The sequence below is a fragment of the Oculina patagonica genome, chromosome 7, assembly GCF_052425735.1.
Source record: "Oculina patagonica isolate OP01 chromosome 7, crgOcupat, whole genome shotgun sequence".
Lineage (NCBI taxonomy): Eukaryota > Metazoa > Cnidaria > Anthozoa > Scleractinia > Oculinidae > Oculina > Oculina patagonica.
The window spans coordinates 5,294,698-5,309,294 of NC_135764.1; the positions used below are offsets into that span (position 1 = coordinate 5,294,698).

At 36.5% G+C, this 14,597-nt stretch overlaps 1 pseudogene across 1 annotated transcript in view; it reads left to right on the forward strand.

Moving 5' to 3' along the window:
- LOC144659963 (uncharacterized) overlaps positions 1 to 14,597 on the forward strand; it is a 29,136-nt pseudogene that overhangs the window by 10,810 nt on the left and 3,729 nt on the right. The window contains exons 12-24 of the transcript XR_013571997.1: positions 3,921 to 3,992; positions 4,132 to 4,203; positions 4,307 to 4,378; positions 4,645 to 4,716; positions 4,858 to 4,929; positions 6,678 to 6,749; positions 7,706 to 7,777; positions 8,285 to 8,374; positions 8,907 to 8,984; positions 9,563 to 9,637; positions 11,407 to 11,481; positions 12,370 to 12,572; positions 13,771 to 13,896. The product of XR_013571997.1 is annotated as an uncharacterized LOC144659963 (transcript). The remainder of the gene's footprint in view (positions 1 to 3,920; positions 3,993 to 4,131; positions 4,204 to 4,306; positions 4,379 to 4,644; positions 4,717 to 4,857; positions 4,930 to 6,677; positions 6,750 to 7,705; positions 7,778 to 8,284; positions 8,375 to 8,906; positions 8,985 to 9,562; positions 9,638 to 11,406; positions 11,482 to 12,369; positions 12,573 to 13,770; positions 13,897 to 14,597) is intronic.

Consider the following 14,597-nt stretch of genomic DNA (forward strand, 5'->3'; position numbering starts at 1 on the left):
AATTGAGTTATTAGTTAAAATTGTATCCCATTTTTCAACTATCAAAGCATTTTGCAGATAATCTTAACTACAGTTGAACCCCGGGTAACTCGAATTCTGAAAGAAAACGAAAAACAGTTCGGGGTACCGGGTTTTCGAGGTAACCGAGTACATATGACTGAAGAGTGGGTCCGAGGGAAATAGAAGTTAGTTCGAGTTACAGGGATTGTTCGAGTTATCCGAGTTCGAGTTACCGGGGTTCTACTGTATCATAAAAAACCCCCGTCATTTTTCAGAAGACAGTTACATTTTGACCAATTCTCAGCTATTAGGAAAATCCCATCTACACCTTCATTGTTATTACAATTATTGTTAGGAATATTAAAATAAAATATTATTCTAATAATAATTATTATTTCTTTCGTTACTTTTTGTGTTTTCACAGAGATTTGTCTTCGAACGCTATCGCATTAATTGCTGACACAGCGTTTGTTAATTTGAGAAATTTAAGAAATCTGTAAGTAAAAAAGCATCTTCACAGTATAGCTCTGCTATGTTCACAACAAACCCTACACAATGTATTGTAAAAAATGTAATGTGGTAATTTGATCTAAAATGTTGTTTCTTATTATTTCACATTTCACTGTCATAGATATTTGTCTTCAAACGCAATTAAATTTCTATCTGATAGAATTTTTGCGGAAATGATACATTTGGAGGATCTGTAGAACATCCTCTTCTGCATTACAGTCAAAACACCTCAAGCGTTCCTATCAAAGGTTAATTAATGAATTTATTAATGGAAATTAGATTTCATTCTTTACCTTATTATTCCATTCTTGAATTGAATATTGCAATGTTCAAACGGTGACTCAATTCAAAACTCGAATGTTGATTGGATTGTTGTCTGGCTTTACGCGACAGGCACGTGGGAATTTGGTCTGAATTTGCATAAACTAGTCGACCGTCAATTGTCACACATGGTGTTTTCTCATGTTTTGTTCTTCACTTGCTTTTTAACCCTTTGATCATACCAAACGAGAAGCAAGACATTTTGGTGCACTGAAACGGCACAAAAATACTACTAGCAGAAGAAAAAGTGTGAAAAATGTCGTTGACCCATTTAATGCAAATTAGGGAACTTTTTTCAAATTTTGACGTGTCTGACGCATGAATGAAATCACCATTCCAGTTTTGAATCGAGTCGCCGTTTGAACATTGAAATATTCAATTCAAGAATGGAATATTGAAGCAGAGAATGAAATCAAATTTTTATTAATGAATTCATTAACTCACCCTTGATAGGAACGCTTGAGTTGTTTTGACTGTAACATTGTCTGTGTTTCAAATTTCTGTGAAAGAAGCAGTGTGAAACATAAAAATGTGTGCCATCTTAACATCTTCCTTATTTAATGTGTAATTTGTTTTCTCACAGAGATTTGTCTTCAAACACTATTGAAGCTTTACCTGACGGACTGTTTGCAACACTGACAAATATGTGGAATCTGTAAGTGAAATGTCCAAGATCTTAATGCGGGGTTCGGAAAATTAAGTTATTAGTTAAAATTTTATCCCATTTTTCAACTATCAAAGCATTTTGCAGATGATCTTAACTACAGTTGATCCCCGGTAACTCGAACTCTGAAGGGAAACGAAAAACAGTTTGAGTTAGCGGGTTTTCGAGCTAACCCAGTAAAAATGACTGAAAAGTGGATCCGAAGAAAATAGAAGTAAGTTCGAGTTAGAGGGGTTGTTAGAGGTGTCCGAGTTTGAGTTACCGGGGTTCTACTGTATCATAAACATAGGCACGCTAAGCGTGCAGGAGTTATTTTTTCAATTTATGGGGTGGCTTGGGGTGAAACTGGGTGTTGTAGGGTTTTTTGGTTTTTTTTTGTTTTTTTTTTGGGTGATTGTCCTGTTGGGATGGTTTATGCCAAGAGTTGAGCTATTTGTGTATGGCAGCCCACGGAGTCACTTTTTGCACAAAATTTGCTTGCAAACAAAATAATTTTCACGTGCATTTTGATACATCAGAACTGTTTCATTCAATACGTAAATTTTCATCATTTAACTGAAAAAACAAAAACTAATTCAATTATCAAAATGTCACAAAACGGCACGTTCTTATTCTGTTTAAAGCGGTTATTTTGTTGCTAGCTTTCTAGTAACCATTTCCTTTCTTTTGTTTGTTACGGAATACTTTTGGCTTTTTGCCAAACACTGTAACATGATATTGTTGTTTTTCTCACTTTTGTAACATGACACCTTTGTTTTTTTAAAACGAACGTAACACGATACCCTTGTTTTTCTAGAAAAAAGCCACGTCTCCATATAGACATTGAACGAAAAGTACTATAATAAACGAAGTAATAAACGAATCAAATCAAAAACCACTTTCTTCGGGAAAGTTCTTTAAAGCGCACTACACCTGGAGTAATTGTTTCCTGTCAGAACTGTTCAACAAAGATTTTCGTTCATTCACAACGTAAATTCTATTCAACAAACAAGAACTAATTGAGTTATCAAATTGTCACGGAAGGGCACGTTCTTAGTCTGTTTTTGCTATCGATCGTAGTTGCTTTTAACAGCAAAGTTAATACTTGTACCGGTTCATTAAATGTTTGAACGAGATGTTTTACAGTTGATTTTTATAGTTTACTTTTGCCGCCCGCTTTGCGAAGTTTGTTGGGAAATTGGAAACTTTGTTATGAAGTTGTCAATTACGTTGCGAGTTTTGCGAATATAATTGCGAACTTCGATACAAAGTTCCTAACTTCGGCCCGACTGAACTTTTCAAGTTTGGTAGAGGAGAAACAAGACATGTTGCTCGAAAGTCAGCGATTTCTGAACTTGATGATTTTAGAACTGGTCAAGGAAGGTTCAAGTAGCTTGAAGTGCAAGACAACGTTTCGCATCAGCGATCACACAAGTGATTTGCCGATAAATAAATTTTATGCATGTAGAAATTTGGTCAAATTTTAACTTTTCTGTATGAAAACACATATTTAACGATTTCTGTAAGGCATAATCTTCACTGTCTTCAATTTCAAGTCTTCTGCGTTTGTAAACCGGATGAAACTGGATGGTTTACCCATATATAAAATTGATTTTAATCGAAGCCGACGCGACGCGATTTGTTCGAGACATGTTTACCGCTCGCGGAACATAAACGTTTTTCATTTTTATGACATTTGTTTCCAACAGTTTAGCGTAGCAAAGCCCTTTTTGATAACATAATTACAGAATGTTTTAATAAATTCGGGCCGAAGTTGGGAACTTTGTATCGAAGCTCACAATTTGATTCGCGAACTCGCAACCTATTTGGCAACTTCGTAACAAACTTAATTTCCCAACGAACTTCGCAAAGCGGACGGCAAAAGTAACGACAACATTATTCTTCAAATCTACATTGTGCAAATGTTATATGTAATTTTTACTACGGTCAGGAAAGCTAGCCTCTCCAAACGTACGCTCGAATAAGAAGAATAAAAAGTTAGTGTTGGGCCTTTTGCTCACGGCGTGTGCGTTGTAAGTAGGGGAGCGTTACGAAAAACGTTTTTAATCCAGGGTTAATTCACAACTCACCAATTCCGCCTCCTACAAATCTAAAATCTTCGAACGAAATCGCTCACTACAACTGTGTCAGATTGCTTCCCCCTTATTAACTACAATTTGATTGGTTCTGATAGTACCTGAAATCTGATTGGTGTGACAAACAAACATACTTCACTGACCCACTGACTGACTGAATGATTACACGGGAACATCATGCCGACTAAGAGCTATTTTTGAAAAAATAACTCAAAAACGCGTCATTTCTCTGCTATTAGGAAAATCCCATCTACACCTTCATTGTTATTACAATTATTGTTAGAAATATTAAAATAAAAATATTATTCTAATAATTATTATTTATTTTGTTACTTTCTCTTTTTTCACAGAGATTTGTCTTCGAACGCTATCACATTTATTGCTGGCAAAGCGTTTGTTAATATGACAAATTTAGAATATTTGTAAGTAAAAAGCAACCTTCACAGTATAGCTCTACTATGTTCACAACAAACTCTACATGATGTATTGTAAAAAATGTGATGTGGTAATTTGATCTAAAATGTTGTTTCTTAATTATTATTTCACATTTTACTGTCACAGATATTTGCCTTCAAACGCAATTACATTTCTATCTGACAGAATTTTTGCCGAAAAGATAAATTTGGTGGAGCTGTAAGTGGAATACACTTTATTGCAATTAACATCGCCTATGTTTCAAAAATCTGAAAACGAAGCAATGTGAAAACATAAACAATTGTTGTTGTTTTTTTCACAGAGATTTGTCTTCAAACACTATTGTAGCTTTACCTGACAGACTGTTTGCAAATCTGACAAATCTGTTGAATCTGTACGTGAAATGTCCAAGAGTTCTAAATGGGGGGTTCGGAAATTTGAGTTATTTGTTAAAATTTTATCCCATTTTTTAACCATCAGAACATTTTGCAGATTATCTTAACTATCATACAAAAAACGCGTCATTTTTCAGAAGACAGTTACAATTTGACCAATTCTCAGCTATTAGTAAAATCCCATCTACACTTTCAGTGTGCGTAGGTTATTGCGCATGAAAAGAAAGCATCACAACTTCATTTACAGCATTGCGTCTTTTTACAGAAATTTGTCTTCGAACGCCATTAAAGTTCTACCTGAAATAATTTTTGCCAATCTAATCACTTTGAACAACTTGTAAGTAAAACGAGGAATCCTTTATAATTACTGCAACCTTGTATGGGTTTGAAGCCATGAAAAAGGAAAATAATGTGATAATTCAATTTCAAAAGTTGTTGTTTATTCTGAATACATTGATTGTATTTTGTATTGTAACAGAGATTTGTCTTCAAACGCTATAACATTTCTTCCCGACAGAATGATTGCTAATCTAATAAATTTGCTCACGCTGTAAGTAAAATGAGGAACCCTTTAAAGTGTATGACACGAAACTTTCATGGCTGTTTTCTTTCGTTGATATGCTTAGATAAAGGATTCATAGTTAAAATTTGTCCAAAAACAATTTACGTCATTTTTTGCCTCCGAAACGTCGCACTCTAAGCCATCTTGAAAATTCATCAAACAAGTAGACGTCACAAAGGTGACGTGACGTACCTTTTGGCCGCGCGTCGCTATTACAAAAGGTACGTCACGTGAACGGAAGGGGGGATCAGTCGTAACTGAGAGCCCAAAAGGGGGGATCACTGAAAATTTTGGCAGGATTCAGATGCGGGACCACTCAAATCTGTTTGGATAATGCAATTTTGACAGCATACAAAATAGATGCGCTCTTTCTACTGGGATATGATTGCATTTGCAGTCTCAATTTGTTCTAACACGACTTTATTTAAAAAACGGAAACTGTCACACTGGGGAATGTGCACATTTCAATTTATATCTAGGACGTTGTGTGTTTTTAAGTATAATATAATGAGGGCCACTAGTTTCTCAGTTTTTAACTGTAAAGTGTTTTTACCCCCGTTAAATAAAGTTATTATTATTATTATTATTATTATTATTATTATTATTATTATTATAACACTTTTAAATCTTTCCTTTAAAAGCGTGCTTAGCTAACATTCATCTTTGAACCATAATACCTGATAACTGAAACATTGTGAAATAGCATGTTTGCTTAAAGGAGCAATGTCACGGCAGCGGTCTACGTAATTTTTTTGATTACTTCCAAACGGAAGGAAACCTCACAATAATAGTTTTCTAACATAGAAAAACAACAAAGGAGTAATAGAAATGCGAAAATAACCGAGGTTGGTTTCGACTGACGAAGATTAGGACGGATTACAACAACAAACTTGAAAAAACTTGCCAATTTTTTCAAGATGCGTTTTCCGCGACGTAGCTGCTTTAAACATGAAGCATTTGTCGCCTTTCCTGGAGATTGATCTGCGCTCTTGTAAACCTGTAGGAGCGGACTGAGGATCCGGGTACAGCGTTGTCTTTGTGCTTTTTCTAAATAGGCGAACTCATCGCCTTCGAATGCAACTCTTTATTATACCTGAAATGAACTTATTAATGTTTTGGCACACTACCGCATTTCTCACTCTTTAGAAAAATATTTGCTTTGTTTGACAGCTCCTCTATCTTATCAAGTTTAGCGCACAGCGCATTTGCTTTTGTTCAAGCAGCTAGTTTCTGAAGCCAGATTACTTGTGACGAAACACAGACTCGTAAATCTGTTGGCTATGCTGTTAAAACAAACTTTAATTTCGTGGAGTGTTGCTTTGGCAGAAGATATTTTTGCCAGGGCCCCATAACTGGTAACTGAATATGGGCGCAAAGACATCGAGGGGGGGGGGGATCACGAAAGTAATCAATAGTAATGAGGGGGGATCACTTCATGGAATAACGTTTAAAGGGGAGATCACCTAAATTTAACCATGTTTATCCCAAAATCCTCCGCCCCCCCCCCCCCCAGGCGATAAATAATGACCGATCCCTAAAAATCTGAAGATATTACACCAACCGTTAAAAACTGAAATGAACGTTACAAATGTTAACACAAGAATGTTAAAACTAAAATGTTTAAAATGTTAAAAATTTAATAAAACTAAGTGCATGATATCATAAAAAGAAAACAGTATAAAAGATGTAGGAATTACGTAGATTTGTCACCTTTGTATTCTTTTTTTTTATGATAGAGATCTTTCTCATAACAAAATTCAGTATTTGCCAAAGAATTTCTTTTGTTGTACGCGCTTATTCCTTTTTCTGTAAGTATATTCTGTAAGTATGTTGGAAATAGGTAGTCTGCGTTTGAGCCTATTAGGCTAAGAGACCGGAGTCACTTTGAGGGAAAACGTTTCGCTCGAAAACAAAATCATGCAGTGGTCACTTCCTTGGCCAAATTGAGGCTAATAGGAGGGGAAGGGAAAGGCGGGACGGCGAAGAAGTTATCAACAAAGAAAAACAGGAGAAAACGCGAGAAGCCCCTTGGGGACTGAGTCTAATTATGCCAGTTCTTTGCAGCGTTATGAATGCTGCTTACTGGTTAGGCAGATCAACTTCTTTCATAATATTCAGCCAAATCAGCCGAAATCTGTTTCGCCGTGTGTTTTAATACGACGCCTGCACAAAGACCTGCTGATACGCGTTATTTATCTTGCTTGTTTTTCAAGAAAGGTTTATGACGTCATATTTCTTTGGTAAATCCGCCATCTTATATTTCACTCTTTTCTTAGAAGTTCAGAAGTGTTCAGAAAATTATTCAAAATCACCCAAATGCAGATGGCATGTGAAAATACACTAAATAAATCCTGCAATAATGCTTGAGAAAACTGGAAAAAATGAACAAATATGTCAAGGAGAGAAATTTGGCTAAACCTGCATGTCAAAATGCGGTTGCCAATGTAATATCAATGGACGCATAGTTGACAAAACACAATCTTCGTGAGGGATCGAAAGTTGTAACATCACAGAGTAAATCTTAAATTCAAAATTGCAGATTTAATCTAAAACTTGGGTGTTATCCCTCACCTCTGGTACGTTTTTTTTACTCGATCTTGTGCAATTTTCTTTACTTTATGTTTTCACAGAGTAGTTTGGTCGTTTTCATTTGTTCTCGTTTTACTCGTATTATATATGTATATGTGTACAGTCCGTCAGCCAACTGGAAAGATACACAAATAAGTAACATGTCAATAAAAACTTTTGGTAATAAAATTTACAGGTTTCTGCATGGAAACGAGATAACTTCTATATCAAACGAGACCTTTGCAAGGACCAATGAACTTCTTTATCTGTACGTGTAATGAAGAATGCGGATCCAGAAACTTCTCTTTAATGGTTCCAAACTATTGAATTTGTTTTTCAGCTAAATACTTCTGCCCTGTCTCCCGGTTATCTATAAGGGACTGTGCAATTTTTACCTGGCGATGAAGGGCGGGAAATGGGTAAAATACGGCTTAAAATAAGGTCGCAACCCCCTCTTGTACTAAGGCTGTGTTCCCGAGTACGTTTCTCGCTGGGCACTAGTGTGAACATATAAGTAAAAATTGATTAGAGCCATCCCTCATTTCATGATAATATTAGGTTACCCTCCTCCCCCGCTTCCTTCCAGTTCCCCCAATATCTTCCTCAGGCACAAAACTTCTTCAAATAACTTTTCAACGAATAAGGTCTCATCATCGGAATCACTTGACTCCGATTTTAAAGTTGTCCAAGTTGTGTCGTCTTCACATGTGTTGTTTAAAAATTCATCATAAAAAATTACTTCCCTTGATCTTTCCCATGTTTTACAAACTCATAGATTCCTGAATGGCAACCAATTAGAGAATATTCCATATCGAGCCTTTGTTAATGTTAATCCGGTACCTGTTCCGTGGCGGCCTCATATACTGTGAGTATTAATAATCAGAACATTGTAGGCATTTGGTGAATGCAGGTATAACATACTGCAATCATATTTATGTAAGGTCTAATGATCAGTATTACATTGCGCAACCTTACTGCGCAGTATTTATACCTGTGATAAGCGCTCGCAGATAAACAAATAAAGCAGCGTTTTTTTCTAGATTTTTTTAATACAGCGCCGCTCGCGAGCGAGATAAATCGTCGTTTTATTATCCAGATGAGGTGACCTATTTGTTATTGCATTACATTGGTCTTCAAGTAATTCTGAACTCGCTCTTCCTGCGCCTGGGTTCAACCATAATATAGGGCACCGGAGTACACAAATATATTGCGCTTGAGCCCAGATTTTCCACGCAGTAGGGATTTCACTACCCAGACAAAAAATAGGCTGGTATTTGGGCAAAATTTGGACTGGGAAATGGGATTTGGTATCCCCCTCCCTTCAGGACCCTCGATCTACTTACAGAAAAAGATGATAATTTCACGATATTAAAACATTTTTGCTCTTATTGTTTAAGAATGTTGTCGGACAATCCTATAAAGACAATCGAACCAGAGGCATTTAGATGGGGAATTTATGGACAAGGAATGCATTTGTAAGCTATAGATTGTAGGTTAAAATTGTAACTATGGTCGAATTACAAGACAAGATGAATGTCACTCGGGATTCAAGTGACGGGGATGATTGAATGGGCACAAAAATCAAGACCCCATAAAATACCTAGCAATAGAGTCATATTCTCTTGATCCTTAGGGCTTCCAACAAACCCAAAACAATTCCTGGACCAAAAGTTTACCCAAAACAAGTCCATGCCAAATTCCTAACCCTTAACTTTCAAGAAAGGGGAAATGATATAGCACAGAGAAAAACATTAGAAACTGAACGCTCATGTTTGTTACCGTCTAAATTTATCTTTCCGTCATATGGTAGTCATTTACTAACCTCAAAAAATCCCAGAATCAAAAATTTCAAACCACCAAAAAGTCCTTCGATCATCCTCGTCTACTTGAAATCCTGAATATCTCCCCTGGGGTCACTGATAATTTTATGTTGAAACATGCCAAACCAAAGTTTGCCTTCTGAAATTGTGACATTAAAAACCTCGCTCAAGACCATAATTACTATTTTTAACTATTTTATTATTTTTAATCTATTTTTTTGCTTTTGTTACAGGTATTTACTGCGGACGAAACTAAAGAAATTGAGCCTGGATTCCTTCTTTGGCCACAGTGTTTTTGATTCGCGAATGTGACGTATTTTTATATACTAAAAATGCTTCGAAATACAGCACTAATAACGTTTTCGCACACGTGGCCGACATCTATGCAAATTAATTGGAACAAAAGAAGTGTTTACATATTATGCCGGTTAAGAAAAGACTTCTAATCCCACAGGATTGGCTTGGTACTAGGGCTTTCCACAAGTTGCTCGGCAACTTTTTGGCAACTTTTCATATTTTGAGCAACTTTTTCCCCATAAAGCAACTTTTTTCCTTTCGAGCAACTTGTTGCATTTTGAGCAATTTCTAGACCGAAGATCTCCGAAGATTGACCGAGTGTTGTCCTAACGCCATACGAACGCTTCAGAAGATTAACGAAGACTGTCGAAGATTTTCGTGAAACATCCGAAGACGTTTCGACTTTCGACTCATTCCCCATTAAAACGTTCAAAATCGGTCAGCAAACATGACGTCATCGATATTTTCACAATTTTTCTTAGTAAAAGAAATCCTTGTTATACAAAAAAGTTGTTTCATTTAAATGTTATTTAGAGGCTTCTGTTGCAGCGACATTGCATGAAATTGCTTAAATATCTTACCTTCAAAGGAAAATAAGCATATATTTGGAGAAATTTTCTTTATAAAAAGCAGCATTTGGAATTTTGGGGGACAACTTTCGAGCAACTTTTTTTTATCTAAGGAGCAACTTTCGGGCACCTTTTTCAGAAATTTCGAGCAACTTTTTGAATAATTTCGAGCAACTTGTGGAGAGCCCTACTTGGTACAACAACATTTTTTTGCATTGTTTTGGACCACCAATATTGCCCGTGACGTCATGAGAAAACGCTTTATAAATAAAGACGAAACATTTTATTGACCACAGCACTATGATTTGTAAAACAGCTAATAGTACTGCGCAATCAAATTCGGTACACGTATGGGCGTGCACCATAATCCAAAAGTGCATTCTGAAAATATTTTTCTTACGCGAATTTTTTTTCACCGGCAATGTTACAAAAAATTGGTTCATTCTTTTAGCTGTGCGCTATAAAGTTTCTTTTTTTATTATTATTTTTGGATTGAGTTAAGGAAGTTTGGAGAGCACGCATCTCTTTTAAAGGGGCTCTACTACGACACGATTTCATTCAGTGTACGACACGAAATAGGCTCAACACTTCGGTAAAGTTTTTACCTTTCAGTCCTGGTCTTTCCTTTGATAAGTGAAGTCATTGCATAGGAGTTCCAGTAAATTGTTGATTTACATTGGAAGCTAAGCTAGTTTTATTTAGCACTTGACTCACGTGCTGTTGAAAATCTCAAGTTGCATTTTACGTAGAAGTCTTGATGACAACTGTGGAGCCGTAAACAAGTACAATGTAAACCCTTGCTTCGTTCGACTTGCACAAGGCGTATAATTTATTCGAGAAAAGATCTTCCTATAAACCTTAATTGCTGTCATAATTTCCCAGGATGTAAAGACGACTTTCGGAAATCTTCGAAAGAAAACTCCAGTTGATTTTTACTTAAAGCAGAATTGAATAAAACAGTATTCCATTCGCCCTTTTTGGATACGAGAGGTTGTAACCACCTCGGAGTAGACGACGGGCACTCGCAGCTATAAAACTCGACTTAGCTGAATGCAACTGCACACGTCATCTTATATACGCACGGCCGTGCGAAGATAGAGTTAAAGACCATGTTGGCTCAGTGGGAATTAGATAGGGCCACATCACGTGCGCTATGCTATATAGTAGTGAATTTATAATGGCTTCTGTTGACATCCTATTGTTCTTTTCAGGCTGATAAAAAACAGGACAATTGCGAAAGTGATGTATGTCACAGCACCGCAAAGGACGAATATCACAATATATCTGTAAATATACTCCGCCAATTCTATTTTGTTTCCACGTATAGTCAGTGTCATTTTTGCCTTAAATTTATGAAGTAAACTTGGAAGTCAGATACCTTGCTATTTTTATCACAGCTAGGGTAATATGTAGCCAATCAGATTGTCTCGTTTTTATGGCGTAGATGTATTTTAATACTCTATGAAAAAACGCCGATTTTGAAAGCAGTCAAGCGCATCGAACCGTAGCCGCCCAGTAAACCTTTTAAGCGTTTAATAAGTTCAAAAAATGATCAAGACATATAGATTTAATTATAGTGTCTGATACCAAAAAATTGCATATCTATTATGTAATTGATCCATATGTCTTGATCAAAAAATGATCAAGACATATGGATTTAATTATAGTGTCTGATACCACAAAATTGCATATCTATTATACGTTTGTAACAAATATCGCTCCAAAGTAGTTATGCCGAAATGGTAAACGAGACACATGATATAATTGGCTATAGTTCTTAAGCAAAGGAATCAAATTTAGCAAATCAACTCAACCGTTTTAAGATCGCTCAATCAAACTTACTACGGTTGCTTTGATTGGCCAGATTTCCTTTGTTGAAGATCTAGCCAATCAAATCATGTGTTTCCAAAGCTACTTGTTTCCCGTGCGCCTGGCTCAGCCTGCTAAAAACACAAGAAGCATTTCATTAAACGAAAATAACATAGGTTATATAGCAATAAAGAGGTTGGTTCAATTAATTTCTCTTATACTTTCATCAAACATGCACCAGTTGAAATAACTGTCTTCTTGTACTTCTGCAACAGAGGTTATTCAGGTTAAATTAATTACGACACAAAATAGCGTGGACAGTTGATTGGGTTCGTTTTGTAAAAGAGTGTATTATTATCTTATAGAAATCCTATCAATTCCCGGGCAGAAGCTATTCACGTTTTCGATTTCATTCAACGTGAAGTTATTATTTCTGCTCTCTTGGATTCGGGCTTCAAAACGATACCTAACAATGATCCATCTGTTACTACTTTGTTACCATGCCCCCTGGGCACATTTTCCAATTCTTCCGACAGAGGAGCTGATGAGTGCACAACGTGTCCCCCAGGTATGCTTTAATTTTCTCAGCATCCGGGTTTTTATTTCGTATATATATCATAAGACCAGTGGGGAGGGGATGCAATTTCAAATACATTCTCTTAAATGAAATCTGAACGATGATCTCACAACTTGCAAAGCGATCATCGGTACTATAGTTAGCGGAGACCTCTAAGGCACATAAGCAGATCCTCTCATTCGGAACTTGCCAAAAAACAAATTCAACAACAACAACATAGCGGCTAGTGTAAGATTTCGGTTCCTTTTTATGGGAGTTTAACAGGTTTTCTCAGTTGCATCCTAAGAGCAGTGAAAATGTCTCCGGGCCGGAAAGGTTCTTTAATCAATTTGAGTTGTTTATTGTTCAATCAAACCACAGAGCAAATGGTAACATGACAATCGAAATTTACCCGTGCGCGATTGAGCTATTGTTCCTGCCGTATTGTGTCGAGGTTGTTTGTTGACTTGGTCGTTCTTTGTTTTACGCCATTGGTGAGCCCAACGAGCGTTGAAAATCTTAGACTACTGACTGATTTGCATTTCAGCGCTAAAACGTGACGCGAAATCACAAAATTCTGCGGAACAATGACTGAATCCACGGCATCGTTGTCGTGGTTGCTATGACTGCCATTTCGCGGGAAAATATGGCCTGCTGCAGCACCGTCAAAAAAACGCTAACTTGGACGTGAATTGATCGCGTTGCGTTGTGAGAGTATCGTTATTTTCCTTGGGGAGGGAGGGGTTATTTTTTAAGATCTTTTGAGAGAGGGGAGGTGAAGGCGGTTGTTATATGATACATCATTTTGGGTACATATAAAAAGAATACGACGGTTTTTAATTGATTTATTGCTGGTTAATAACACATTTTCATAAAATAGCAATAAAAATAAGTACATGTGGCAGATGAATACCTGTAAAAGCGTAAAGTTGCCTTGTTTGTAAATACTCATGACACTTACAAACTAAGGAAGGAGGTAAAGACGCTTAAATAAAGGGGAAGGGGCGCTTATTAAAAAAAAATTACTTTCAGGCCGGGGGCTTATTGAAGGGAAGGGGGGAGGAGGTTAAAGGGAGTTGGGCAAAATAGAGCTTTGCGGTTACTTCATCTAGCGTAGGAACACGTACTTAGCGAGTCTTCGTGAACCTTTAAGTCACAACAGATAATTTTTGACATGTCACGTCACAGTTAAAACGTTTTGCCTTTTTAGGTGGATTTTACTCTGACGATATCGGTTACGTGGACAAAAGCTGCAAAAAATGTCCTAATGGATCCTTTGTTGCATTTGACAAAGCACCAGGAACACGAAAGCAGGATTGCAAGTCCTGCCCTGAAGGTTAAATTTGAAATATCGACTTGGTTGTTATGAAACTTTGCTAATTATAAAGTAAACGTTTACATGTTTTGGTTTAATACAAGTCCTATTAGGTAAGACGGCGTTAAAAATCACGAAATATAAAGACGTTTAGTGGACAGAATGAATTAGATAAGAGCTATATGCGAACAAATGTACAGCACCACATGTTTATTCAAAGGAAGATTATGATGTATTATATATCGGGAATAAACTTAGTTTCTAGTTCCATTTCTACTGAAGCTGCGTTTGCTTTAGAGCACAAAAAAAGGTTAGAAGTTATCGGTCATCCTAAAGACGCTGATGAAAGGGAAGAAAATGATAGAGAACAACTGGACTTTTATCAAAATCTTCTTTTTTCAATTTAAAGGTCTCATGTGTAGTCTAGGACTCCGCAGGCGTATGTGTGTAGGCTAGTTTGTGTCATGCATCTTTTAATTTGTTTAATTCTTTAAAATTATCCAATTTAAATCCAATTGTGATCTATAACGCCCTCTTAAATACCACTTATACATTTTACAAAAGAAGAAGAAGAATATTGGCCTCCGTCTTAACAATACGGATCAAACATACAGTGGTCTGATTTGGAAAGACTGCGGGAAATTCTCCCCTAGGACGGTATCGAGCACGTTTGTTTCTATTACACGTCCTAATAATTCGAAAAAAGACATGTGGGATTTTAA